Raw genomic sequence first — 27,744 nt, 5'->3', positions numbered from 1 at the left:
CCCAGCTGGAAACTGAAGGAGCCAATGTCCTGGTCTGGCTGCCTCCAGAGACAGTGTTTGGGATATTTTGTCATCGTCAGTCTGTAAAGAAATGACAATTTGTGGGGAAAACAGAACAATTAAACCCAAAGTAGATCCAGGGCTGAGGCAGAAAAAGACAGACGGGGAGGCTTGAGCTTTCTGACCGCTCCTCCGTGCACCCCCAGGCTAGTGGGGGCCATTCAGGGCACCCAGCCTCACCCAGGGCTCTGGGGCTGGGTTCCCGGGGCTGCTGGCTGGTACCTGGGGCCTGTCTTGCCAGAGTCTGTCTGTCCCTGTGCCCTCATGGCCAACAGACCGCCTCCCCCACGGGTTCCGGGGTTCCAGCCCCCAGAGGAAGGGGGAGCTCTCTGCTCAGGCAGGCGGTAGGCATTCTCCCGTCCAGCGGGTGCCCAGTCGTCTCCCCACCCGCCCTGGTTGCCAGACCCCCGGGGCGGCTCTGAGGTCTGCTCAGGTCCAGGACAAGGACCTCGGTCCAGGGTCAGTTCATTCTGCCACCGAGAACCCGCTGACCCCCCGAGCAGCGTATCACTTACACCTGCCAAGAGGAACGGTGGCCGCTCTGTCCACAGGGCCTGAGCTTTCCTCAAGGTACAGCTCCAAACGCCCCTTCTTCCAGGAAGGCCCCTGGCTTCCTCCCAGCTCAAAGGAGCTCCCGCCTCTCAGGACACACCGCCCTCCCTCGATCTCACCTCCCCCCACACCTGCCTGCTGCCTCCTGGCTGCTGCCCCAGGCGGCCACACCTGTGCTCCAGTCCCCACTGTTCTTGCTTGTTCTTGGAAGAAGGGGATGATGCTCCGGGAGCACCTGCTAAGTGCTGGCCCCCTGGAGGCACAGCTCCCGGGATTCCAGAGCGTCCACCACCATCCGATGAAACTTCTCTCAGCTCCTGGAAGATCCCGAAGATCCCGTGCTCTCCTCTGCCCGGCTTCTGCCTGGACCATCCACGCTGCATTTCCTGTCCCCCACCCCTGGAGGTGTCCTACAGGCACGAGGCCACCCCTACCACGCACCCACAAACTCCCAGGGCCGTCGGGACTGCTCGCCCGGTAGACCTTCCCAGAGTGCCCGTGCGAGCCGAAGACGAGCCGTGTGGAGCGAGGAGCCGGGCAGCACTGGGCCCGCGTCCCCCAAGGGACGCAAGGCCTCCTTCCTGCCCTCCCAGCTGTCTCCCCGGGGACTCCCCGTCCGTGGTCCCTCTCTCTCCCGACCCCAGCTGCAGCCACAACACCAGCTTCTAGGTCCCGGGAGGTCGTTCCACTCAGAGCTAAACGGGGACGGTGGTCACCTCCGTCTCTGGCACCCACGGTGGCCTGGAACATTCCGCATTCCGGGAGTGGACTTCAGGGGTGCGGAAGGCAGGGTCCCGGATGTAAATTCAGCAGCAACAGGCAAGCAGGCAGGAGGGGGGCCAGGGGCCCCTTCGTGCCATCAGGGAAGAACCTTGGGTGACCTTGGAGACCCTCCTTCCCTCCTGGGGCCTCGCTTTTCTCATCTGGGACAGGAGGGCCTGGGGCCAGAGCAGGGTCTCCCGGCGCAGGCCCGGGGGACGCTGGTGCCCCTGAGTGGAGCTCGGCGTGGTGACGTTCAAGACGGACCCGCACGTGGGTTTCAGACTTCCGGCCCGGGAAGACCAGAACTTTCACCCAGAAGAGGCCACTAGGGGGTGAAAATGAACAAAATGAGCACACTTAACACCAGACCCAACAAACACGATCTCTTATCGAGTGGGTGTCACGGGTGCACGCTGGCACGGCCGGTCCTGGAGCGCTTTACCCAGCGGAGGCAGCGCCCGTCCCGCGAGCCACCTGCGGCGCCCCCCTCGGTCGCCCGTCTGTCCTGCGAGCGCTCGTCCTTCTGTGACTGGCCTGTGTCACTCGGCCGAGGGTCCCCCAGACCCTCCACAGTGCTGCAAGCGATAGAATTTCCCTCGGAGGCTGAATGCCGCCCCCTTGTCCGGACGGGCCGCGCGGTGGTGCCCCCCCCCCCCCCCCGCCACAGGCCCCCCGGGCTGCCCCCCACGACTCGGCTGCTGCGAACCTGGGCGGGCGAGCCTGTCTTCGAGCCCCTGCTCTCAATTAGTTCGGGAACACACCCAGACGTGGAACTGCCGGGTCACGTGGCGATTCTATTTTTAATGTTTCAGAGGAAGGCCCTGCACCAGTTTACGTTCCCGCCAATGGTGCTGGAGGGTTCCGGCGTCTGGACGAGCTGAGCGCATGAGGGAGGCTGCCGGGGCAGCACGTGCAGGGAGCGGGGGCTGGATTCGTGCCCCGACCGCCCCGCCCCCCATTCTGACGCCAGGGTGGCCCGGACGCCCCCTCTTTCCCTCCCCCGGACCCCGCGTGCCCACGGGGCTGTCCGGGTGCAGGGCCCCCGCGTCCAAAAGGACTGGACGGAGGCACAGGTGCTGGGGGCTGTCATGTGCCCAGGACCCCACCTGGAGGGCGGAGCAGAGGTACAGGGGCCCTGATGGCCACAAGCCCCGGTACTTCCCTCCCTCCCTCCTTTCTCCTTTCCTCGCCCCTCCTCCCTCCCTCCCTCCCTCCCTTCCTCCCTCTCTCTCTCCCTCTCTCCCTCCCTCCCTCTTTCCTTCCTTCTCCCCCCCACCCCAACCCCACTCCACCCTCTCCCCTCCTCTCCCTTTTCCAGGGGTAAAATGGTAACATTCTTCAAAACCGTGTCTGACCTGGAGTCCAGTGGGAGCCCTCTGAAGTGGGATTTTCTGCCTCCCCTCCCCTGCCCTCCCCGGACACCCCCACCTCATCTCCCTGAGTTCGGACAAGGCCGTTCAGAGGCTTGGCTTGTTGATAAGCTAAGGTTTTTCTTTTGCCAAACCTCAGGACAAGGGGACAGAAGTCCCCCTTCTTGAGGTTCTGGAATGGGGGCGGAAGTCTGAGGGCATCTTGGGGACTTTGGGACGAGCCCGTCCTTCACTTCCCATCTGGTGAGCGGTTCTCTCTCTCTGTCTCTCTCACAGTGCTGCTTCCCTCAGGACAGTTACCTTAAGGAAAATTCCGCCTATGAGAGATGATGCCACGGTGCGATTTGACTGCCTCGGGCAAGATCGGGTTGGACATCGAGGTGCCCGGGACCCCTCCCCGCAGCAGCCAGACTCCCCGCGGCGGAGGGGGGCCTGGGAACACAGGGGCGCCCGCTCTTGGAGGTGAAAGCCCACGTGTCTCGAACTCGCCTCCCCCACCCCAAGCTCGGCCAAACCGGTCTCCCGCTCAGAAGGAGGAATTCGATCAAATGTTAATCCTCTCCACATGTAGAATATTCCAGATAGCCCCGAGCTCATAGTGCCTTTTGAACTTGTGAACAGAAATTGATTCAAGGTGACGAATTTGTAATCAGTTTATGATTGATGGGCCGCGTTTCCAGAAAGGCAGCTCTGTGTCCTTTCCTCCTTCCCGGGAAGCAAATGTGTTTCACTTTATCTGCCCTCATCTCAGGACCCGGAGGACCAGGAGAAAGAAAATAAAGTCAACTGCAATATTTAACTTGTATTAGAACAGATGCCACTTAATTAAGGGATCAGTGGAAAGGAAGTGTTAAAATGGAGCCTCGGCTACTCCCCTCCCCGTCTGGACAGAGGGCAGATCGGATGTTAAACTATTAGCGTGATTAGGTGAATAATGACTTTGGACCTAATTTCACTGGATTGGAAAGAGAGCAGGACAGGATGAAAACAGAAACATCTGTTTGAATATTCTAATTTCAAAGGGTAATTGCGGAATTCCCTGCGCAGGCCGCCCCCACCCCTCTCTCTTCTTGTCTTCCTTCCTTTCTTTTCTTTCTTGTGTTTTAATCGAAACTGCCTTGAAGTGACTCGGAGTTCAGCCCCAGCAAAGTTCAGCTGGAAGGTTCCCAGGGCAAGAGCGCGGGGGGCGCTGGCCGGGGCGAGGGGAGCGGAGGGGAGCCGGAGGGCTGGCCCCGCGGGTTGCGGGTGGGGTCTGACCCGGCCCTGGGTCGGGGCGTCTTTGAGAATCCCACGGGGCCCCGCGCACCTCCACGCCCCGCGTGGCCCAAAGCCTCCGTCCGGCAGGTTCTCAGGCCTCTTCCTGCCGCCCGCACGCTCCCCCTGTCTCCCGATGCTCCCCAAACCCAGGCCCGAGCCCCACCGAGCAAACCTTTTCTGTAGCCTCCGCCGGTGTCTTTGGCAGAAAGACCCTTCCAAGGCCCATGTGACGTCACTGAGCTGACATCGCCGGGAAAGATTGCGCCTTGGGCCCCTCACCCTGCTTCCTCCGGGTCTTTGTCCGTGCGGTTCCCCCGCCCAGACACCCTTCCTGGCCCTTCCCGGCCCCGAGAAGTGTCTGCTGGTCCTCGAGGGCCAGGCCCCCAGGTCCGGGCCTTGTCGGGGCCTCCTCCAGACGGGGCTGGGCCTCCTTCGCCTCCGGCCCCGAGCCCGGAGCCACACGCTCCCCCAGAGCAGCGCATCCTCACGCCCACGCCACCCGCACCCACACCCCGAACGCCACCCTCTTGCTCCAGCTTGACTCATTCGACAACCGTGTTTGAGCGACCGCTCTGCGGTCCCGGGGACCTCACCATAGAGTGGGTGGAGACATGCCCCAGGAGCCTCACTGGGGGCCGCAGGAAGGGAGGATAGCTGAGGATCCTTGGGAAAAGGGAGGTTACAGAGACCTAATCCCAGTGGGGTTGTGACAGGCTCCCAGCTGGGCCAGCCTGGATGGCAGCGCAGGAGGAAGGACGGCGGGCTGCAGCACAGGCGGGGCTTGTGCAAAGGCCCCGGGGCGAGCTCAAGCCGGCATTGAAATCAGACCCTCATGGGGCGGGTGAGCGGGCAAGGCCAGCAGAGCCCCCGTTAGGATGCAGGGGGCAACTGGGCCTTGTCCTCAGGACAAGAGAGACCCTGAAGGGGCTTAAGGAGGGGAGGGGGAGGGGGGGAGGGGGCAATCTCCAATGCTGGAAATCAGAGTTGATCTTTGCAAAGATCACAGACGCACGGTACAGACTTCCAAAGGGCAACAGGAGGGGTGAGGCCTGTTTGTCCCCGAGCCGCAGCCACCCCTCCAGTTCCCTTAAGGCCAGCCTCCAGGACCAGCGCCTAGCTTCTCCCTGGTCTCTGTCCAGAGACAGCTCGTCGTTTTGGAGCACGCCTGTATGAACCCACTGTCTCCGTGCTCGCTGGTTCCACACCTTGCTCTCTGCCCCTATGTGCCGTGTGTGTGTGTGTGTGTGCACGTGGCTGTCCACCGTGCACCAATGTGCTTGAGAGGCCACTGCAGGACAGGACACGAGCCCCGCGGTGGATGGAGCTGAGCTTGGTCAGGCCGCAGGGGACGGGGACACTAGCCAGTTCACACCCTGAGTCCCTGCTTATCAACGGTCTGTGCAAATGCGAGCAGGGTCCGGGGTCCCCCTTTGGCTGGCAGGGCAAGAGCAAGGGAAACACAGGGCCACGTGCTTGTGGGGGCAAGTGGGGGCAGCCAGGGGGGCTTCAGGGGGAGCGACAGCTGACTAGTGAGCATGACCCCCGACAGACATGGCAAGTGCCTCCGGGGATCACTGATCCCCTCGTGCCCAGTGCAGAGGGGGCCCGCAGCCACTGCCGGGGGCTTCCTGTGCCCCAGCCCCTCCCCTGGCTCGCCCGCCATCCACGCAGGAAACCGACACGCGCCCGCCTAGCGCCTTCTTTCCCCCGCCCCCCACGCTTCTCTCGCACTCGCCCCGCTCTGTGACAGGCTTAGGTGCCAAGCAAGGCAGAAGGCAGGGCGGCCTCTGGAGATGCTCCTTAGGCCCGAGAGGATGCCCTTTCTTTCCAGACGAGGCTTTCAGGTGGTGAGAGCAGAAGGGCCCCCCCCCAGTCTTGTTTTAGCTTCTAGAAGGTCAGCAAGTGCTTCTTAAGCACCTACTATGTGCCCACCCTGTGCTGGACACCGAGCCCCTCTGGACGGCACAGTGTCCATGTGACCCGGGGATTCACTCCCAGGGTCATCACTCAAGAGAAATGCAACACCGTCTACAGACAGACTTGCACACGAGGGACGACAAAGGCACAGAGCCGAGATGTAGCGACAGTCCAAACGCTCGCCGGTGACGCGGGATAAACGCACCGGGGCCGCCCACACCGCGGGATGGTACCGGCCGGGAGAAGGAATGGGGTGCTGATACTGGTCGCCACGTGCTAGAACCTCACTTCACGCTTGGGGCGCCTGACGGCTCAGTGGGCTAAGCGCCCGGCTCTTGATCTGGGCTCACGATTCGTGGGTTCGAGCCCCGCGTCTGGCTCTGCACTGACCGCTGAGCCTGCTTGGGATTCGGTCTCTCCCTCTCGCTCTCTGCCCCTCCCCCCATCAAAGCAAATAACGAAACTTAGAAAAATCATCACGCTCAGTGAAAGGAGCCAGTCACTAAAGGCCACGTTGTGTGGTTCGTGCGCACACAGTGCCCAGAACAGGTAAGCCCAGAGAGAGGGCGGATCCAATAGCCACGAGGACTGGAGACTGGGAAGACGGGGGGGGGTGACAGCTAAAGGGTAGGGGGTTCTTTTTGAGGTGAGCGCCCGGCTGGAGGACACCTCCCGCCCCCACCCCGGCCCCCGGCCCAACTCCAGCCGGGCGAGAGCCACACTCTGTGGACCCACGTGTCTCTCCAGGGCAGTGGTCCTGATGGACGCCACGGCCCGGAGTCAGGCACCAAGCCGGACCCACACTGCGGGCAACACATCCTGGGAACGTGAACAAGCAAGTGAACGGGAGACGCCAGGGTGCCCGTCCACACCATCCCCCACCCGGGCCGGGCACCGCCGACGACACCTGGGCTCCGGTTCAGCCGCTGAGAAGGCGGCTGCGGAATGATCGTGACACTCGACCGGAGATGCCAGAGAGGGACTCGGCCTGCAGCAGTCCCAGAGGGCTTCCTGACAGAGGAGGTGCTTGACCTGTGCCCCTGGTGAGGCAGATCAGGGGACAGTCCAAGTCACCACCCTACCCAGAGGAAGCAGGGAGGAGACAGGAGACTCCGGGGAGGTCACTTGCCCCCCCGCCTCTCCAGCTGGCCATCTGCGTGTGGCCGCTTCCTGCCCCTCGGAGGGAGGTGTTGAGACACGCGTGTGTGGCCCTTCCGTGGAGCGACGGGCACCAGTCTGGGAGGACGGACGTCACGTAAGGTTCCCTTGCACCCCTGCCCTGGGGTCGCGGCTGCTTAGCTAGCCTTTGATTTTTTTTTTCAGTTGGACTGTAAATTGTTCAGAAAAAGCATTTCCCTCCCTTTATTTAGAAAGCGTCTTCGTTATGGGGCGCCCGGAGGGCTCAGTCGGTTGAGCGTCCGACTTAGGCTCAGGTCATGATCTCGCGATTTATGAGTTCGAGGCCCACGTCGGGCTCTGTGCTGATGGTTCGGAGCCTGGAGCCCGCTTCCTATTCTGTGTCTCCCACTCTCTCGGCCCCTCCCCTGCTTGCACTCTGTCTCTCTGTCTCAAAAGTAAATAAACATTAAAAAATTAAAAAAAAAAAGAAAGTGTCTTTGTTAACAGTGAGGAGGGAGTGGGGCGCGGGCACGGGCTGTGCTGGGGTTTCACGGAGGCTGCCGCGTCTGCGAGGACAGGCGACCCCTCCGTGTGGGCCACGTGGGTGTGCATGTATGCAGGTGCGTGGGTGTGTGTGCAAAGGCACGCGGTGCACTTACATGCGCCCGTCTCGGTGTGCGTACACGATTGTGAGCACACGCGTGTGCATGTGCTGTGCAAGAGCATAAGGATGCGTGTAAGCCTGTGTGCATGCGTGTGCGATAGAAAGCCCCTGCACAGGTGGACTCCTCTCCTCCCCCCGGGGAACCCTGTCCTTGATTTCCTCGGGACTTGTGCGCACGTAATGACGCTCTCGTGTACGCACGGCCCTCAGCAGCGGCATCTCACGGAGCCTCCCGCCGCCGTCCCCCCTGGCAGGCTGGGTCGATGTCTCTCCCTCCGCTGATTCTCTGGAGAACACAGCCAGGGCTCAGAGAGGGCAGATCACCCTCCTGATGGCCCACGGCAGCAGGTGACAGGTGGGCCAGGAGCCCACAGACCTCAGATGCCTGGACCCCCCTCCCCCACACAGGTGTGGGAACTTCCCGTTGGCCCCGCCCACCTCGCAGCCAGAGGTCACCGCTGGCTCTCCGGGGAGAAGGGGATCCTCCCGCCAAGCCTCCGCCCCGCCCTTGGCATTCCTGGGCTTTCTACCAAGCCCTGCGGTCGCTTTGAAGTTGGCCCTTGAAATCTGATGAGGCTTGACCCACCTCTGGATGCATCTCCCTGCCAGGGTGCTGTGGCTGGTCCTGCCTGCAGGGGTCTGCCTGCACCTCCAGGACGGGGTTCCTGGGTCCACAAAGCCCCGGAGCCCCCTCCAAGCCAGTCAAGCCAGCAGGAGAGCACTGGGAAATGGCCCACAGCACAGGCAGGGCCTTCGTCAGGCAAGCTCGGCCTGGGGCCGACCCCAGCCCGCCCTCCCGGTCACACGCCCACTTTGCCAACCTGGCCCTAGTCCCCTGCTGACCTGCACTGGGGTCACCAGGGGGACACGGGAGAGCCCTCTGTGGCACTTCCCTCTGGGGACTCTCCTTCCGTTTGGGAATCTCTGCTCCCTTCCTTTCCTCCCTTCCAACTCTCCGGCTGCCCCTCCCTCTCCCGTCAGCAGCCCACCTCTCACACGGGGCAGTTCTCTGGGCTCCTTCCCTCTCTTCTCTGCTGCTCATCTGGGGCCATCTCCTCGCCCTCCAGACTTCGTGTCCTGGAGCTCCAGCCATCTCCTGGGCTCCTTTACCTGGATGTCCCGCTGGCCCTGCAAATTCACCCAGTCTGAAGGCCAGTTCGCTTCCTTCGCCCCTAACTCTCCAGACCTGCGCTTCCCAGCCTCCCAGACGGCATCGCCAGCCTCCCTTGTTCCCTTCCCTCGATGGGCACCCGCTACCCCCATCTCATCAGCGACAAGTCCTGCGGCCCCAGCCCGGCTCCAGAGGCTCTGGGTTCACCCTTTCCTCCCCACCTGCCCTGCCCTGTCCAGGCAGCAGCCCCTTCCCTGCTCTTCCTGCCTCCGGATGGCGCTCCTGTAATCCATCCTCCAGGCGTGCGGCTATGACGGAGAGGTTTGTAGTAGACTGACATCTAACTGAGAGCAGCTAGGAAAAAAAAAAAACTATTTTTAAAATGCCTGGAGGCATCAGAGTGTCCCCCAAGCCACCAGGGCTTGAGATGGCAAGATCTCAGACTGACACAGACTGCGGGACGCACGGTAGTTTTCCCGTGGGGGCATTTGACAGACCCTTAAGCCGCTCAAGAGGCAACGCCCAAAAAGGGAGCCGTGGAAAATCGGAACAGGGTTTTAGTGTTACCATCCTCAAAGGGGAAAATCTGATGCTCAAGGTCCCCCAAAGAGTAGGAATCCCAGAAAACACCTCAAGTTCTCAGTTGATACCCGTGGTGGGATGTAGTCTGGAAGTGAGTGTGAACCAGAGGGAAAAGCAACGTTTGCAAAGACTGTAATCCAGCCTGGAGCCGGCCGGTTCCCCGACTGGGTTAACGTCTACGTCCTCCCAGTCTACTCACCCATCGGAGGACGCAGTAAACCCTCTCTGGAGGACGAGAGCACCAGCCAGAACCTCCACAATTTGTCTTTCCCAATGCCTTGCATTCAATTCGAACTTACCAAGCAAAATGAGAAGCACGGTCAAGGGAGGAAATGGACAATAGAAACAGACCCACAACGACCATGCTGCTCTCGCCTTGCGGTTTCATAACTGTGACTAATATATTCAAGAAAATCGTTGACAAGAGGGAGAATTTTAGCACAGAAAAGGAATCCGTAAAGAGTGTTCAGTAGAGGGGCGCCTGGGTGGCTCGGTCCAAGTTTGGCTCAGGTCATGATCTCATGGTTTGTGGGTTCAAGCCCTGCGTCTGGCTCCGTGCTGACAGCTCAGAGCCTGGAGCCCGCTTCAGATTCTGTGTCTCCCTCTCTCTCTGCCCCTGCCCTGCTCTCACTCTGTCTCTCAAAAATAAAATTAGGGGCGCCTGGGTGGCGCAGTCGGTTGAGCGTCCGACTTCAGCCAGGTCACGATCTCGCGGTCCGTGAGTTCGAGCCCCGCGTCAGGCTCTGGGCTGATGGCTCGGAGCCTGGAGCCTGTTTCCGATTCTGTGTCTCCCTCTGTCTCTGCCCCTCCCCCGTTCATGCTCTGTCTCTCTCTGTCCCAAAAATAAATAAAAAACGTTGAAAAAAAAATTTTTTTTAATAAAAATAAAATTAAAAATAACATTAAAAAATTTTAAAAGACAAGCCTATAGAGAAGTCGAGGGTATGGAAATATGATTACTGCACAAACCGTAACCCCCCTAAAAGTTGTCATAACTGTACTGCCATCAGATAGAATAGTCTTTAGGGCAAATTTGTCACTAAGGATAAACGCACGATGATTAAAAGGTCGTTCCACCAGGAACCCAGATATATTTCTGCGCATAACCATACAGCTTCAAAACACAATGAGCGAACATTGACAGTAACGAAGGTGTGGTCGGCCGACTTCCATTGTGGCGGCATCCGGGGCCCAGCTGGCGACACCCTATCCACACATTGGCCCTGGGGGTCTGCCAGTTCCAGCCCTGCTCACCCGTGACCTGGTCGCACCCCTCAAACCCCAACTGCCCTACCATAGCCACACCGGGCTCCACACGTCCCGAGAACATGCCGGGCACCGTCGCGCCCCAGGGCCTTTGCCCGGGTGGCTGCTTCTTCCTGCAACACTCTGCCCAGGTGCCTCCTTTGGCCACTTGAAGTCTTGGCTCCTTGTGACCCTACAGCCCGCCCCCACCCCCACCTTCTGCACTGAGGCCCCCCCCCCGCCCCCCCCCATGTCTGCAGTGGCCGTGGGGGCTTTGTTAGGCACCTGTGTGTCCACGAGGCAGCATCTCCACATCCTTGTTCTCCAGCGCACCTGCAAGCTGGCGTGTGCTGGGCATCGGGCAGGGGCTCCAGAAGCCCCTGTGGGTGGGTTGACGAGGACACCAGAGACGGAGCTGGGAGCACCAGCAGGTACGACCCCCACCAGAAGTCTTCCCGTTTCTCGTTCCTTTTTTCTTTTTTCTTTTGGGCAGAAGCATGAGAACACTGACTTCTATGCTCACTCTTTCAGTGTCTCTCCATCTGTCACTGTGACTCAATCCTAGTCACAAACAGTGACAGCTAGAACAATACTGATCACAGATGTGGACACCGGTGGCCTATCCCCAGAAGGGGGCCTCTCTGCCCAGCGTCCCCGGGGGTCAAGTCTCGCGGCCCGGGGAGCTGTCTGTACCACCCTGACTCCACCTGGGGGGCGGGGGGGCAGGTCAGGGCGGGCATAGGTGCTTGGGTGTCCCAAATGAGGGACAGAGCCGGCAACCAGACCAGGATGCCAGCCTCCTGATGGCTACGGGCCCGTGCTGGTGACGCAGTGGTCCCAGGTGAGTAACCATGCCCCCACCAGGGACATGGGGAGGGCTCATTCCAGAAACATGCTGCCAGGTGGACAGAGGAGGGTCCTAGGCTGGGGCTGCGGGTGACATCAGCCAGCTTACCTGGGCCTGGGGAACAGCGGGAGCCCCCCAGTCTCGGATGGGGCCTCTGACACCCCAGCAAGCAGCCCACCGTGGACATTCGCTCCGGGCAGTGCGGTGGGGGGGGGGGGGTAGGGCCATCCCCGTTTTACAGGTGAGGAAATGGAGGCAGGGACTACATCTGCGATGGCACGTGCTGAGGGCCACGGGGCGTCCTTGACCTTGCCCACCTTCTGTGCCCAGCCGTCTTTTCAGACTCAGACGGCAGGTCTGGGAGACTGACCCCCCAAGGACGAGCCTCCCTTGCCCTCCTTGTGCTTGCGGACGCCCCGGGGCTGGCCAGCCAGCAGAGGAACCCCCCCAGGGCGCGTCTGCCTGTCTGCCTGCCCCTTGGGGACGGGGCCCTTTCAGCCACCGCCCCACCCCCCACACACGCCAGCACTCACCCCTGGCCCCGCACACAGCAGGTCCCAGCAAACACTTGAAATAAACGAGTCTTTTAAAATCAGTTCCCTTCCGCTCGTTGCGGGTAGATGAATGCAGCCACGTGCTTCTTGGCACGTCCTCTGTGCACACACACGAGTGCTCGCACACACAGGGCACAGCTGACGTTGGTTGCAAGCGTTTCCTTCGAAGCTGCACGAGCGTTTTCTTTTTCAGTGATGCCCGCTGGGGTTGCTGGTTTTCTTGTCATCGTCCTGGGCGTGGGACAGGAGCAGCCAGACTACGTCCCCCGGCACACCTCGGGGAGTCCCTCCCGAGGGCAGAGCTGTGCCGCCCCAGGGGCCCCGCCTTCCGAGCGCACACTTGAGGAGCCGGGTCCGGGCGAGGGGCCTGCCCAGGGCCACACAGCCGGTCACGGTCACGGTCACGGTCGGAGCCGGGAGTGGAAACTGGTCCACGGCCTTCCTGACAAACAATACCGCCCCCTGACGTCTGCGCCTAAGAAAAGTGTGTGATGATAGGAAATCATAGGAAGGGAGTTTTCCCCTTGTTAGTGTGTTCTTAGTGGAGAAATTGCGGGATATGTTGAGAGTATTTTCTGGGAAGAAGATGCTGTGAGAAGGGAAAGGAGAGGCTCCCTCCCCTTAGCTGATGGCTGGTCGGGAGGCGCGCCACATAGTGGCCGTGTGGGGAGTGCAGGCCGGGCGCAGGGAGAGCAAAATGAAGTCACAAAGACAGAAAAGGAAAGGAAACAACTCCCACCGAATTCCCCCCTCTCTTTCCTCTTTAATTCTTTCTTCTGGGGCTCTCTTCCTCTGTGTGTGTGCTGCAGAGACACGCAGGTGCGTCAGAGAACGGGGGACAGAGACAGTCGGAGAGGAGGACAGAGGACAGAGAGAGACAAGGGAGGAGGACAGAGGACAGAGACAGTCGGGGAGGAGGACAGAGGACAGAGAGAGACAAGGGAGGAGGACAGAGGACAGAGACAGTCGGGGAAGAGGACAGAGGACAGAGACAGTCGGGGAGGAGGACAGAGGACAGAGACAGTCGGGGAGGGGGGGAGGACAGAGGACAGAGACAGCCAGGGAGGAGGACAGAGGACTGAGAGACACAGCCGGGAAGGGGGACAGGGGACAGAGACAGTTGGGGAGGAGGACAGAGAACAGAAAGAGACAAGGGAGGAGGACAGAGGACAGAGACAGCCGGGGAGGAGGACAGAGGACAGAGAGGCTGGGGAGGTGAGGGGATCTGTTCGCACAGCGCACCCCAGGCCCTTTCCCACGGCCCGAGAGCAGTCCCCTTCACTCGCGCACATCCCAGGACGCTCATGTGCGGTGGGGACAGAGCAGACTGAGTCTCCCCATTGTATCCAAGTTCTGGCCCCACCACAGAAACGCCTGTGTCCCTGGAATCCCCACATCACCCCTCTGAGCCACAGTCTCCTCCTCGGTGATGTGGGCACGGGCCTCCATGCCACGGGAGTTTCATGAGACACAGGTGGACTGGCCCCCGGACAGTCCCCAACAGGATGTGGGCACAGCAGCGTGGCCGCTCCCGAAAGCGGCCGGGGGTTCCGACGAGGGCTGATCGGGAAGACACAGCAGGACCTTCCAGATAAACTTCCCTCCTGATCGATACTTAGTGCTGATGGCTCTTTTCAAAATCAGCGCCCTGCGACTTGGCCTGCCGTGGTGGCCGTTTGAGTCTATGCATGTGACAAATTGCGTACAACTAATGGCGCTCACACACACACACACACACACACACATGTGCACACACACACGCGCGCGCAGAGCTGGCGCAGCCTGAGAGAGGAGGGAGGACGGTGTCCCTGTCAGTGTCCCCAGCGGCTCTCGTGCTCGCATTCTTCACGAGACCATGGGGCGGGGAAAGGGGAAGGGAACACAGGTCCCCCTGTCCGGTGTCGCACAGCTGCGTGTGTGCACGCTGACCTCAAAACGGCGAGTCCGACAACGCCGTGATGCACGTTCTGCACGGTTTGTCCTCATCGCCGATGGCTTCCTGAACGCTTCTTCACGCGAGAGTGTCTGGGTCTACGGGCAAGACCCAATCGTGCCATGATGCTCCCAACCAAATCGCACGGGAGAAGGTTCCACTCTACCCTCTGGGCCCAGAAGCTCCTGACACGCCGACTCCCCTGCCCTCTGCTGGCAGCCGTGGCCGACGCGCCCTGGCGATGTGAGCGCCAGACGCGGATTCAGATGCGTGGTGTGAATCGCGGACGTCGGCCCTCACACGCCGGCTGATGTGGGTCCAAAAAGCGTCCCCACGTGAGACGGTGTCTTATGTTCACAGCTGATGTGGACCCGTACAGATGGACCCTGGCCTCGGGCTCTGAAGCGTGTCACCACCGATTCAACGTCCATGGAAGAAACTTCTCTCAATCTGTTGTCCCAGCAACACGAGGTTGCCGGTGAGCTGCCCGGATCCCACACCTTTGCGGCTGGCGGCGGCCCTCGTGGGGAGGATCCTCCCGCCCCTCCCCTGCAGAGGAGGCCTCCCCCCACCAGCCGCGGGTCCCCCCGGCTGATCTGAGTGGAGGTCCCCCTCGGGCCGCCCATCCCCTTCTCCCGTCTATTTGCACAGAAAGATGTGGGGAGCCAGGCCAGGCCCTCCCCAGGCAGGGGCCGCCGGCTGTCTGGGGCCATCCCGGCGCTCTTACAGCTGACGCGTGGCCTTGGTTCCCTTCCCTGGCACCATCTGTGGGGGAGCAGGTAGGAGCTTAGGGGAGGGAGAAGCCTCTGAGAACCGCAGGCTGATGAGCAAGCCCCAGACCAGCCCGGGGCCCGCACGGGGGATTGGAGAAACCCCGGTGGAATAATCCCCGGTCTTGGAGACTGGAATGAGGTGGACCTTCTTGCCCACGGTCACCGTTTCGTGAAGGATGTCTTTGCAGAAGTCCTGGTGGGCCGGGATGTGGGACAGGCGGCTGCCTCCCTCACGGCCCCAGCTGTTATGCCATCTTGGAGGTATGGCCACTCCAATTTCTAAGCTCCATGTGGTTGGTCATGGTGAACTCCACTCAATGTTTCACCAGATCTTTCTGCAGCACAGGACACAGGGCGTTTCTTAAACTTCTAATACACTCTTCCTCTGTCTCTTGATGCCCAGTTCTCTCTCCATCTCCCTCTTTCCTTAACTATCATCCATCTTCTCCATCATCTCCTTTCTCCATGGTCTCGCCTTCTTCATCATCCCCTTTCTCCATCATCCCCCTTCTCCATCATCCCCCTTCTCCATCATCCCCCTTCTCCATCTCTCCCTTCTCCATCTCTCCCTTCTTCATCATCCCCCTTCTCCATCACCCCCTTCCCCATCACCCCCTTCTCCAACATCCCTCTTCTCCATCATCTCCCTTCTCCATCATCCCCCTTCTCCATCTCTCCCTTCTCCATCATCCCTCTTCTCCATCATCTCCCTTCTCCATTATCTCCCCTTCTCCATCATCCCCCTTCTCCATCATCCCCCTTCCCCATCACCCCCTTCTCCATCATCTCCCTTCTCCATCATCCCCCTTCTCCATCATCCCCCTTCTCCAACATCCCTCTTCTCCATCATCCCCCCTTCTCCATCATCCCCCTTCTCCATAATCCCCCTTCTCCAACATCCCTCTTCTCCATCATCCCCCTTCCCCATCACCCCCTTCTCCATAATCCCTCTTCCCCATCATCCCCCTTCTCCATCTCTCCCTTCTCCATCATCCCCCTTCTCCATCATCCCCCTTCTCCATCATCCCCCTTCTCCATCATCCCCCTTCTCCATCATCCCCCTTCCCCATCAACCCCTTCTCCATCATCCCTCTTCTCCATCATCTCCCTTCTCCATCATCTCCCCTTCGCCATCATCCCCCTTCTGCATCTCTCCCTTCTCCATTATCCCTCTTCTCCATCATCCCCCTTCTTCATCTCTCCCTTCTCCATCATCCCTCTTCTCCATCATCCTCCTTCTCCATCACCTGCCTTCTCCAACATTCCTCTTCTCCATCATCTCCCCTTCTCCATCATCCTCCTTCTCCATCATCCCCCTTCTCCATCATCTCCCCTTCTCCATCATCCCCTTCTCCATCAACCCCCTTCTCCAATATCCCTCTTCTCCATCATCCCCCTTCCCCATCACCCCCTTCTCCATAATCCCCCTTCCCCATTACCCCCTTCTCCATCATCCCCCTAATCCAACATCCCTGTTCTCCATCATCTCGCTTCTCCATCACCCCCTTCTCCATCATCCCTCTTCTCCATCACCCCCTTCCCCATCATCCCCCTTCTCCATCACCCCCTTCTCCATCATCCCTCTTCTCCATCATCCTCCTTCCCCATCATCCCCCTTCCCCATCATTCCCTTCCCCATTATCCCCCTTTTCCATCACCCCCTTCCCCATCAACCCCTTCTCCATCATTCCTCTTCTCCATCATCCCCCTTCCCATCATCCCCCTTCCCCATCACCCTCTTCCCCATCATCCCCCTTCTCCATCACCCCCTTCCCCATCAATCCCTTCTCCATCATCCCCCTTCCTCATCATCCCCCTTCTCCATCATCCCCTTTCTCCATCATCCCTCTTCTCCATCATCCCCTTTCTCCATCATCCCTTTTCTCCATCATCCCTCTTCTCCATCATCTCTCCCTTCTCCATCATCCCCCTGGTGAGAACCTTCTTCCTGGATTGCAGATGGCCACCGTCTCACTGTGTCTTGCATGAGTTCACCAGGGGGAGCTCTGTTGTCTCTTCTTACAAGGGCAGGAATCTCACCATGAGGCCCACCCTCATGACCTCCAATACTATTTCACTGGGAGTTAGGGCTTCAACATAGAAATTTGGGGGACACAAACATTCAGTCTATAGCAGCGATGCAGTGGATACTGAGGTAAGCAAAGGAGACCAGGGTCTTCAACCAGGGAGCTGACATTCTGGGAACCTTCTACAGAGAGAAAGCAGTTTGGCCAAGATTTCAAGTGTCTGTTTCTTCTCATGACATGACATTTCATCCCACATGACTTTTAAGTCATGATCTTGTTTGATTCTTTGAGGGGAGCAGGGAAAAACTTACCATTCCCCTTATGTAGATGAGAACATCTTAGCCCCTTCCCTAGAACCCAAACAGGGTGGAACACTCCCATTAATCCACCTAACCATCCATTCTTCCTTCCTTCCTTCCATCCATCCATCCATCCACCCATCCATATACCATCCATCCATCCATCCATCCATCCACTTATCCACCATCCATCCATCCATCCATCATCCATCCATCCACCATCCATCCATCATCCATCCATCATCCATCCATCCCCCCATCCATATATCCATCCATCCATCCATGAATGTATTGAACCAAGATTTTATGAATGATGACCAGGATCAAGACCCTCTCCCTCCTTCACCAAGTTAATGGCAACTCTCAGAATCTCCTCCATTTGCTGCTCTGCGAAGCCTCTCTGAGGCCTAATGGAGTCTGGGCATTTGGGCCCCTCCACACACCGCCAGGCTGCTGGTGGCCATGATGACCATGCTTAGGCCCTGCAGATCTACTCCAGAAACTCCCCCCATCCAACAGCACCTTTGTCTACAGCACACAGCAAGTTTCCCAGCTCTGGGGGGATCCCCAGGACCCCCTTTTACTCCTGAGGCTGAGTGGGTGAGGGTTCCCACCGCAGGGAAGGGGAGAAGTGTATGCCTTTTCTTCCCGCCCATTGCTTCATCTGCTGGGGCCTGAAAATTGATCTTCCATAAAAGAGGGCCCAGCCGAACTCAAAATGGGAAACAGACCCTGGGCAGCTAGGGAGCAGCCAGCCCAGACAGCCTGGGATCAAAGCAAGCTTGGCTGTCCATGAGCCCCAGCACGGTGTCTGGTTATCAAATTTGCACTTGGCCATGTCTCTCTGCTCCCTCTCCTGGAGGAAGGGAAGACCCAACCAAGCCCAGAAGATGCCCCTGGCATGGAGAGGCCAGAGCGACTCCCCAGGCTGCCATTCTCCTGCCTCTTGCGCAGGCACTGTTGTGAGGGCCTCGTTCTTTAAGTGCCGGCTGTATGCCCAGCACTTTACATTCAGCAAGTGCAGTCTGCACTACAACTTGGATGAGTGGGTGCAAGGCAGTGTCCACACTTCCCCCATCAGGAGACCGAGTCAGCCACCCAAGTTCCCAGGGCCAGCATGTGGCAGAGCTGGGACACGGGCCGCCGAGGCCAGTGGCCTTCTGAAGTCTGACACTGCTTCTCCATGTGGCTGCGTGTCCTCCCGAGTTGGGATCTGAGAGTCTGGGTACCCTCGTGGGATCAGGGCCTCTGGCGGGAATAGAACGCAAGGAGAACCCACCACCTGCCCTGAAGGTGAAAAGGGAAAAAAGAGAGAAGAAGCAGGACACCAGGTGCACACCCTTTCCATAGATAGATGTCTGTATCAGCTAGCTTCTGCTGCATAACAAGCCACTCTAAACTCAGCGGCAAATGACGATAGCCATTTCTTGCTCGTGTGTCTGTGGTCTCAGGGGTGCCTGGGGAGCTCTGCTGATCTGGCCAGCCCGAGCTGAGACAGCTGCTCTGCATGTCTGTCACCCTCAGCAGGCCAGCGAGGGCGTGTCCTCGTGGTGAAGGCAGCGGAGCCCGAGGGAGGCAGAAACACACAGGGCTCCTGGAGGCCGAGCCTCGGAACCGGCACAGTGTCCCTTCTACTTCATTCTGTCGGTGACAGGAAGCGCAGGGCTGACGGGAGCCACAGGAAAGAGCACCACTGAGTCACACGGCAGAGGCCGGGGGAGAGGACACACGACGCGTCACCCATCAGGGGTCCGTGGGGCCCGAGGTCCACAAACTGCTGCAGTTGCCTTTGTCCCCTGCCGATGCCAGAAACCAGGCCCCACCGCGGCACCCCGGCCAGAGATGCCCCGGCCCCCTCCTCCCCTCCATCTTGCCTGTTCACGTGAACGCCTGCCGCGTCCTCCCACGTGGCGTCCCAGCCCGGCTCGGCCACTGACCCACACCCTGCGGTGACCCCTGGCCCCTGTCACTTGACCAAGCGTGACTCGGCCATCTTCGCCGAGGGCTCCCGGGGTCTGCAGACCCACTGCACGTTTCCTGCCTCCCTGCCCCCGCTGGGCCCGGGGCTCTGCGAGCGCCCGCTGCCCGGCTCCGTGATAGCTGAACTAATGATGCTGCCTCGGGCTTCACCTCTGCCGAGCTCGGCCTCGTCCATTATCGGCCGAGGGTGCCTGTCATCACACTCCAGGCGCAAATCAGAATCAAATGTGGTGCCCGAGACGGCGAGAACGCTCCATTTCACATTTGCAAAAAATCTGGGAGGGGGGCACAGCTCTCTTCTGTCAACTTGAAAGGGAAGGAGAGGCGGCCAGGAAAGGAAGAAGCTGTGATAATTCTTTAAAACTTTGTTTTTCATTTTCCCCTCCTGGCTCCTTGGGCTCCACGAGAGAGCAGGCCGAATCCCACAAGAAAGCGGGCTCGGTCAGGGCCTAAGCAAAGCCACGTGTCTTTGTAGCTCTTTAGATGTCTTGAAATGTTTTTCAAATGTCCGGGCCCCCAAATTCCCAAATATGCTTGCTGGGGAGCGCCTCCCCACCGAGGCTGGCGGGGCCCGTCCATCAGAGGCACGGCAGGGCGGGCCACATGCCCATCGCCTTTGGGATCCTGGAGGCCGACACCATCCGCCGACGGCCCCCGGGGGACACTTGGCTCCTGGAGCCTAGGTCACTCCTCCCGAGGCAAAGAGGCGAGGCGGCCCCGGGGCACCACGGCCGGAGCCCCACACGCGCGGGGCCCCTCTGGAGGGCCCGCACCTCTGCCCACCCGGGGCTCGGGCCTCGTGCGGCCGGTCCTCACCCCGGGGCTCCTTCTGCTTCTCCCCACACGCCCACGGGGACAGGAGGCACCGCGCCCACAGGATGCCTCCACTCGCGCCCAGGCAGCTCGTCCGTTGATTTCAAGTAGGCGTCACAGAGTGAGGTGCTGTCCCTTGGTCTCCAGGGCGCCCGGAGCTCTTGCGGACTTATCCTGTGACCGTTGCATCCGGGAGTTTCCTTTCTCTCCTCCTCACCCTCCCTCCACCCCCAGGGCCGGCCTGGAAGGTCGCGTCCCCTGGACTTCTGTGACCTGTACCTTCCACTTGGGTTTGGGCAACAGGGAGCCCCAGTGGGGATCGGAGCGAGGGAGAAGAGCAAGGCCAGGGTCCTCAGCGCCCTGCGTGTCCCGTAACCGAAGGTCGCACTGTCTCCTGCTCGTCCCCCCACCTCCCCTCCTCCTCCCTGGCCTCTCGCCAGGGCTGAGATGACTGTCCTCCCCTGTCCCATCAGGCCAGCTCAGCGGCTGCCATTCCTGACACTAAACCATCCTGTGGTCCCCCTCACTCACCCCTTTGTCCCTTGGCCCCTTCTGGTGACCTAAGTGTGCCATCTGACCATGTTGTCCCTTGATGACTCACCTGTGTCTCGGAGAGCAGGGAGCCCTGGCGTGGCCACCGGGGGTCCTGGCTCAGCCCCCGTCCCGGTGGAGACCAAGCACAGCGGTCAGACCCCGACTCGGTGAGCCTCTGTGAGGGCGGCTCGTGAACCCAAACCAGCCAGGCCCTCCGCACCCATCCTCTTTGTTAATCCCCACAACACAACAGCCGACTGATGGGTCTCGGTGTTTAGACACAGAGACGGAGCAGTTTCCAAGCTGTGCAGGTTACGGCCCCGCAGGCCGACCAAGGTGAAGAGTAAACACTGAGCAGGCGAGGGGCTGTGGTGGGGAGCTAGGCTGCTCGGGAGCAGAGAAGCAGGGACCAGCGTGCGAATCCTAGCTCTGCCCCACCTGCTGTGCAACCCTGGGCAGGTGTCTGAAAGCCTCTGTGCTTCATCCTCTTTGCCTGCCCAGCAGAACAGGGGAGTCCTGCCCAGCCTTCTTTCTGGGCCAGGATGTCGTGCAGGTCAAACGAGGAAATGATTGTAGGTGCCCAAACCCCGCCTGGGAACGTCGCCAACGCCATTACGCACGACCGTCAGTAGGCGACCTAGGATTCCAGCCCCTTCTCCCCAGGTGCCATCACGAGCTCACAGAAGACACACAGGCCCCTTTTCGGTTAGCCCCCTGCCAACGGCCCCGACCGCAGCACCCCCTCCCCAACCCCCCTTCCTGTGCATTCAGTTCATCACAGAGCACGGAACTAAGTGCCAGCTCTGCAACTGCACAAGTTCTAGAAGAAAATTAGAGAAAAGCATAAATAAACACAGACAAGCAAATTCGTAGCAGGACGCAAAAGCACACACATAGAAGAAAAACGATACGCTGGACCCTGTCAAAGTTTTGCTTTGCGAAAGACGCTTTTATTTGATTTTTTTAAGTGTTTATTTTTGAGAGAGAGAGACAGAGAGAAAGAGAACGGGGGAGGGGTGGAGACATGGGGGTGGTGGGGACAGAGGACCCAGAGTGGGCTCCGTGCTGATAGCAGGGAACCAGACGCGGAGCTCGAATTCAGGAACCGGGAGATCATGACCTGAGCCGTAGTTGGTCACTTAACCCACTGAGCCACCCAGGGGCCCCTGCAAAAGAAGCTGTTAAGGGAAATAAAAAACCACAGGCCACAGATTGGGAGGAAAGATTTGAAATATACATATACCCGGTAAAGAACTTGTGTCCGAAATATATATTAAGAAAAAAGTCCGTGGGTAATCAATAAGATAACCAAAATTAAAAATGGGCCACCGAGGGGCCCCTGGGTGGCTCAGTCGGCTGAGCGTCCAACTCTTGATTTCGGCTCAGGTCGTGAGATCTAGCCCAGCATCAGGCTTCATGCTGAGTGTGGAGCCTGCTTAGGATTCTCTCTCTTTCTCGCTCCCTCTCTCTCGCTCTGCCCTTTCCCCACTCTCTCTGAAAATAAGTAAATAAACATTTTAAACGATTATTAAAAAAGAGCAAGAGATTTGAACACCTAACGAGAGAGGATGTATTAGCGGCCGACGCGCAGGTGAAAATGCAACATTGTTAATCGTTGGGAGAGCGCCCAGCAGAACGCAAGCATCTGCCAGTACGCTCCCACAAGAACGGCTAAGACAAGAGGCTGACAATACCAAGTGTTGGCAGGGATGTGGCACCACTGGGGCTCTGACATCCTGCTGGGGCGGGGAGGTTGCAGGTAGCAGGGCCTCCGTGGAACCAGCCGGGCAGCTTCTTGTGAAGTGAAAGATATCCACCCTACGATGCAGCTGTTCTGCTTCGCACATGAGAAATGACATCCCGTATCCACACAGAGACGTACACGCGAATGTACGCAGCAGCATCCGATGGTGGCCGACCGCGTTTGGGGTTTTTTCTTAACCATCATGCACTCGTGAATCTAAACTTTTTTTTAAACTTCTTTTAATGTTTATTTATGTTTGACAGAGAGAGAGAGAGAGCGTGAGCATGAGTGGGGGAGGGGCAGAGAGAGAGGGAGACCCAGAATCCGAAGCAGGCTCCAGGCTCCGAGCTGCCAGCACAGAGCCCGACGCGGGGCTCGAACTCACGGACCGCGAGATCGTGATCTGAGCTGAAGTCGGACGCTCCGCCGACTGAGCCCCCCGGGCGCCCCCAATGTTTTTCTTAGATGTTTTATTACAAAACGTAATATTTACCATTTTAATCACTTCCAAGTGCACAGTTTAGTGGCATTAAGTATATTCACCTGTTGTACAGCCGTCCCCGCCTCCCTCCAGATCTCTTCCATGATCATTTCCACACAGAAATTTCCTGTCCCCGTGAAACACCAACTCTTCACCCCCCGCCCCGGCCCCGGCCACCATCATCATTCTGCCTTCTCTCCGTGACTCCGGCTGTTTTAGGAAACACATCTGTATAAGCGAAATCACACAGTACCTGCCCTTTTGCGACTGGCTTATTTCATGGGTGTAAGGTCCTCAGGGTTCATCCATGTGGATGGAGGCGGGTGTCAGAACGCCCTTCTTGTTTGAGGCTGAATATTATTCTTGTGTGTGGACATTCCACGTTGTGTTTATCCACCGTCAGTCGGCATCATTGGTGGGCTTTGGGGTGTTTTTGCCTTTTGGCTACAGTGAATCATGTTGCTGTGAACATGGGGGACAAATATCTATTTGAGACCCTTTCAGTTCTTTTCTGTTCTACCCCAGAGTGGAATTGCTTACTTACTTGTGATTGCACTTATATGAGGCGCTTAGGACAGTCAAAATCACAGAAGCAGAAGAGAGTAGAATGGAGGTGGCCAGGGGCTGAGGACAGGGGTGTGCGAGGGTGTGACTGTTTCGTGGGGACAGGGTTTCAGTTTTACAAGATGAAAAGGGGAGCGCCTGGGTGGCCCAGTCGGTTAAGCGTCTGACTCTTGATTTCGGCTCAGGTCGCGATCTCATGTCAGGCTCTGTGCTGACAGTGCTGAACCTGCTTGGGATGCTCTCTCCCTCTCTCTCTGCCTCTCCCCTGCTCGCACATGCTCTCTTTCTCTCTGTCAAAATAAATAAACTTCAAAAGAAAAAGACGAAAGGCATTCTGGGATGGATGGTGGGGGTCCCTGCACAACGTTGTGAATGTGTTTAATATCTGCGGACTGTACCGATTAAAAATGGTAAATTCTGTGTTCTGTGTATCGTATCTCAATAAAAAGCAAATAAAGCCTCTGAAAAGAAAAAGGAGCGGAACCGCTGGACCATACGGTAATTCTGCGCTCAGTTGTCTTTCAGGAGCCGCTGCACTCGCCACAGCGGCCACACCGGCTCACGTCCCCGCACGGCACAGGGCTCCCGTTGCCCCGCACCCTCGCCAACGCTGGCTCTTCTCCGGGTTTGGGTGACAACCATCTTGATGAGTGAGGAGCAGCTCCTGAGCCTTTCTGATGTGAACTTCACAGTCCTGACACCTTCCTCACCAGCAGGTTTGACAAGACGATCCAGGCTCTGCTGAGTTTTTCCTCCCCCAGACCTGGAATCAGCTGCTCGCAAGCACCAGACCAACGAAGGGCTCACTGCCACCTGCCTGGCCACTATTTTCACGCCTTCTCCGTGGGCAGGAGTCAGGAATTTTTCCCTTCCAGATAAAGCAGCTCACGGGATTCTTCTGACACTTTGAGTTTAAAACCACAACTAGAGAGTTTTTACCTAATCCTTTCTGTCCCACATCTGTGCCTCCTTCTCCCCATTCCAGGCCTGACTCTCACCAGCACAGGGAATACATCTGATGTAGAAAACCACACAATCATCTCAGCTATGATTGGTCCTAACTATCAGCAAAAGGATTACTAAAAACAGCTAGAGATAGTTCTGCAGTGTTTTTGTGCTCAAGATATGCCACGGGCGGAATTTTTGTGTCCTCCTCCCAAATTCGTATGTTGAAATCTTCCCCGCGATGTGATGGCAATTGGAGGCAGGGTCACTAGGAGATGCTCTGGTCGGGAGGGTGGTGCCCCAAGAAAGGGACTAGTGCCTTTAGAACAGAGGCCCCCGGAGAGCCCCTCGCCCCTTCCTCCAGGCGACCACACAGCGGGAAGGTGCCCTCTGTGAGCCAGCAAGCGGGTCCTCACCAGACGCCAAATCGGCTGGGGCTCCAACCCAGAAGCCCAGGCTCCACAATTACAAGAAATACAGGCCTGCAGTTCCTAAGCCCCCCAGTGTGTGGCGCTCTGTCACAGCAGCCCGGAGGGACTGGGGTCAGGTACGTCCCACCAGGGGTACACAGTTAAACTACTGTGTCTTAAAGTCACCTGCAACAGTTTCTGTCTGTGTGGCTCCTCCCTTCCTCCGGGTCCTGCAGGCGAGCCTCTTGTTCGAGCCGCACGGCGCTGTGTGATGGCCACTGCCTCCTAACCACGGGCAGAGGTGCAGGTCTGTAGGGTGGGAGCACACAAAGCACGCGACCCTGAGTGTCCATGTGCTTTTAGGTAAATGGTACCAAACCATACGCACTTCTCCCACCTTGCTTTTCTTCACTTATCAACATGTGCCCCAAATCACCCCCGTTTGGGGCTTCCATTCTGTCCCATTTGAAACACGATGTTTGTGTGACCACAAGTTTTCTATATAAGTAGTCGTTGACTGTGTGGTCTGTACTACTGGCTCTGTCTTCTTCCCTGCGTTTTTCGGTGTTTCTGAAGTCCTTGTAGCTGGTGAGCTCTGTGGTCCAGTGCCTTCCATCACTGATGGTGCGATAGGATTTGTCCAGTCCCCTTGGTTTCAGGTATTCACCGTTGGCACTGGACCACAGCTCACCAGTCATCTTCCCCAGAGTGTGATTTGAAGTAACACCTTTTTATTCCCAACTAACAAGTACAAAGCAGCTGGCCGGCTTGTCTGCCTTCTGTCACCTCTCTTCATCCTTCCCATTTGTGATGGCTGAGGGCCTCTCAGTTTCTTAAAAGTAATTGAAGCGATTCAATGGAAGTAATTGAAATAATTAACTTAATTAACTGAAATTAATTTCAAGACCAACACTTTTAGTACTCACTCTATTCCTCTGCCATGGCTTTCTTCTCCCTGGACTCCCTCCCATCTAATGTGTGTTAGATGTCATGTGCATATACTCTGTAACTGTTACTTTCTCTAAAATCCTCTTTCTCTTTATAACTAATTTCTGAAATTTTTCTCTTGAATTTAAAAATTTTTTTTTAAAAATGCTTATTTATTTTTGAAAGAGAGACAGAGTATAAGTGGGGGAGGGGCAGGGGGGGGAGACACAGAATTCGAAGCAGGCTCCAGGCTCTGAGCTGTCAGCACAGAGCCCCACGCGGGGCTCGAACTCACAAACCATGAGATCATGACCTGAGCTGAAGTTGGATGCTCAACTGACTGAGCCACCCAGGCGCCTCTCTCTTCCATTTTTTAAAGACAGTGTCTGAGGTTTTTATTTGTTCTCAGGCGCCTTCTGGTGTATAGTCCGATTTATCCCAACTATCTCTGGGTTCCATCCCCCTGGGTACTCCTAATTTTGATTTCTATTGTGTTTGTGTTTCAATGTCTTCTACCATTGTCTTGGCTCCTTTCCGTGGTTTGGAAGAATTAGTTCTTCACATTCTTGCTGGATTTTTGCTTTCATTGTGTTTGGGACATTATTCCAGTGTCTACTCTCCCTTTTACAATAACTTCGTTTAGGGTGTTATTAAGATCCTTTCAGATGCTCATTGTTATGTGTAATTAGTGTATCTGAGTTCTATTTTGTTTTTGAATTTTTAAATGTTTATTCATTTTTGAGAGACAAAGAGAGACAGAGTGCAAGCGGGGGAGGGGAAGAGAGAGAGGGAGACACAGAATCCAAAGCAGGCTCCAGGCTCCGAGCTGTCAGCACAGAACCTGACACAGCACTTGAACTCAGGAACCACGAGATCATGACCTGAGCCAAAGTCGGATGCTTAACCGACTGAGCCACCCAGGTGCCCCTGCAATTTTATATTTTACCTATATTTTTCCTGCACTGTCAGATATCTAGAGAAAAATGTTCTTTGGGCTTAAAAAAGAGAGAGAGAGAGAGAGAGGGAAATCTTGACTGTATTAGATCAAGTAAAATAGTTTCTAACAATTAAGCCATTCCATAAATATTGGTTGAGCACCTACACTGTGCCAGGCTGCCTTCAGGCAATGAGGACACAACAGTGGACTCGCCCCCAGAAGGGAAGGCAAACTATAGACAAGTGGGAATTTCAGAGTAGCCCCTAGGGATGAAGGGAAGGGGTGCTGGTGGGGATGGAGAGTGTCATGGGGAGGTGGGCAGATAGAGAAGGTCTCAACAAGGGTGCTACATTTGGGCTGAGAACTAACTGATGGTCTAGGGAAGAAGGCTCAGGATCAAGGTTACAGAAACTGCAAGCTCACAGAAGCAAGGACAAATGGATGGTTGTGTAGTGTCAAAAGCAAAGAAGAGCGTGACAGGAGATGCCATCAGAGAGGAGGTCCTGCTGGAGCACAAGGGGCTAGTGGGTGAGCTGGGCAAGGACTTTGCATCTTGCTCTGGGAAGATGGGAGCCATAGATTGTCTAACACCAGAGATATGGTCTGACTTATGTTGCAGGAGGGTTCCTTGGCCACTCTGTGGAGAAAGGGTTCTAAGGGCGCAGGGACAGAAGCCAGTTGTTGAGCTAGGAGGCTGCAGTAGTGGTCAAGAGGGGAACCCTAGCAGGGCAGGTGTTCTCAGAAAGATGCAATTCTTTCCCCCGTGGAGTCCCACAGCACCTCTGTGAGGGTCCTAGATGGGGGTCTGAGGTTTATAAAGGACATGACTAGACAGGAGGGACCAAATATGAGTGCCTGGACAAGGGAGTGGAAGAGCTGTTATGCCTTAGCACATGGTCAACATATTTTGTTGAAGTTATTGGATGTCTAGGATTGTAGTTCTGGCTTAAAACGAATATTAATCCTCAATGAGACTTGGCACTTTCCCCAAAATCTTCTGGTATATGGTCATACTTGATCTTCCTACAATCCCCCAAAGCAACCAATGCAAGTTCTATTTATCCCTGCTCTACAGACAAGGAAACCGAGGCCCAGGAGTTTCCTTCTCTTTAAAACCCCACTCAAGTTCACCAACACAGCCCGTCGTGGAAACGGGCCTTTGGCCTGAAAGCGTGCACTGAATTTCAATCTGTTCGCATACACAAGTGACAATGAGTAAAGCCAATGGACAGTTCTTGCGTGGCCTCTGTGGGTGGAACCAGCCTGGTACACAGGTGCTTGGCAATATTTTTGAGTGAAAGCATGACCAGGGTCCTGACCCTGGATATGACACTTCC

At 57.4% G+C, this 27,744-nt stretch overlaps 1 long non-coding RNA gene across 1 annotated transcript; it reads left to right on the top strand.

Annotated features, from left to right (window-relative positions):
- The first annotated feature begins 2,353 nt into the window (after positions 1 to 2,353).
- LOC131507899 (uncharacterized) lies at positions 2,354 to 3,543 on the top strand. The gene is made up of 2 exons (XR_009259805.1): positions 2,354 to 2,498; positions 3,021 to 3,543. It is a non-coding gene; the product is annotated as an uncharacterized LOC131507899 (long non-coding RNA).
- Positions 3,544 to 27,744: the final 24,201 nt, after the last annotated feature.

The sequence above is a fragment of the Neofelis nebulosa genome, chromosome 3 (assembly GCF_028018385.1).
Source record: "Neofelis nebulosa isolate mNeoNeb1 chromosome 3, mNeoNeb1.pri, whole genome shotgun sequence".
Taxonomy (NCBI): domain Eukaryota; kingdom Metazoa; phylum Chordata; class Mammalia; order Carnivora; family Felidae; genus Neofelis; species Neofelis nebulosa.
Note: the sequence above shows the minus strand (reverse complement) of the source record. Positions and strands in the feature narration are given on the sequence as shown.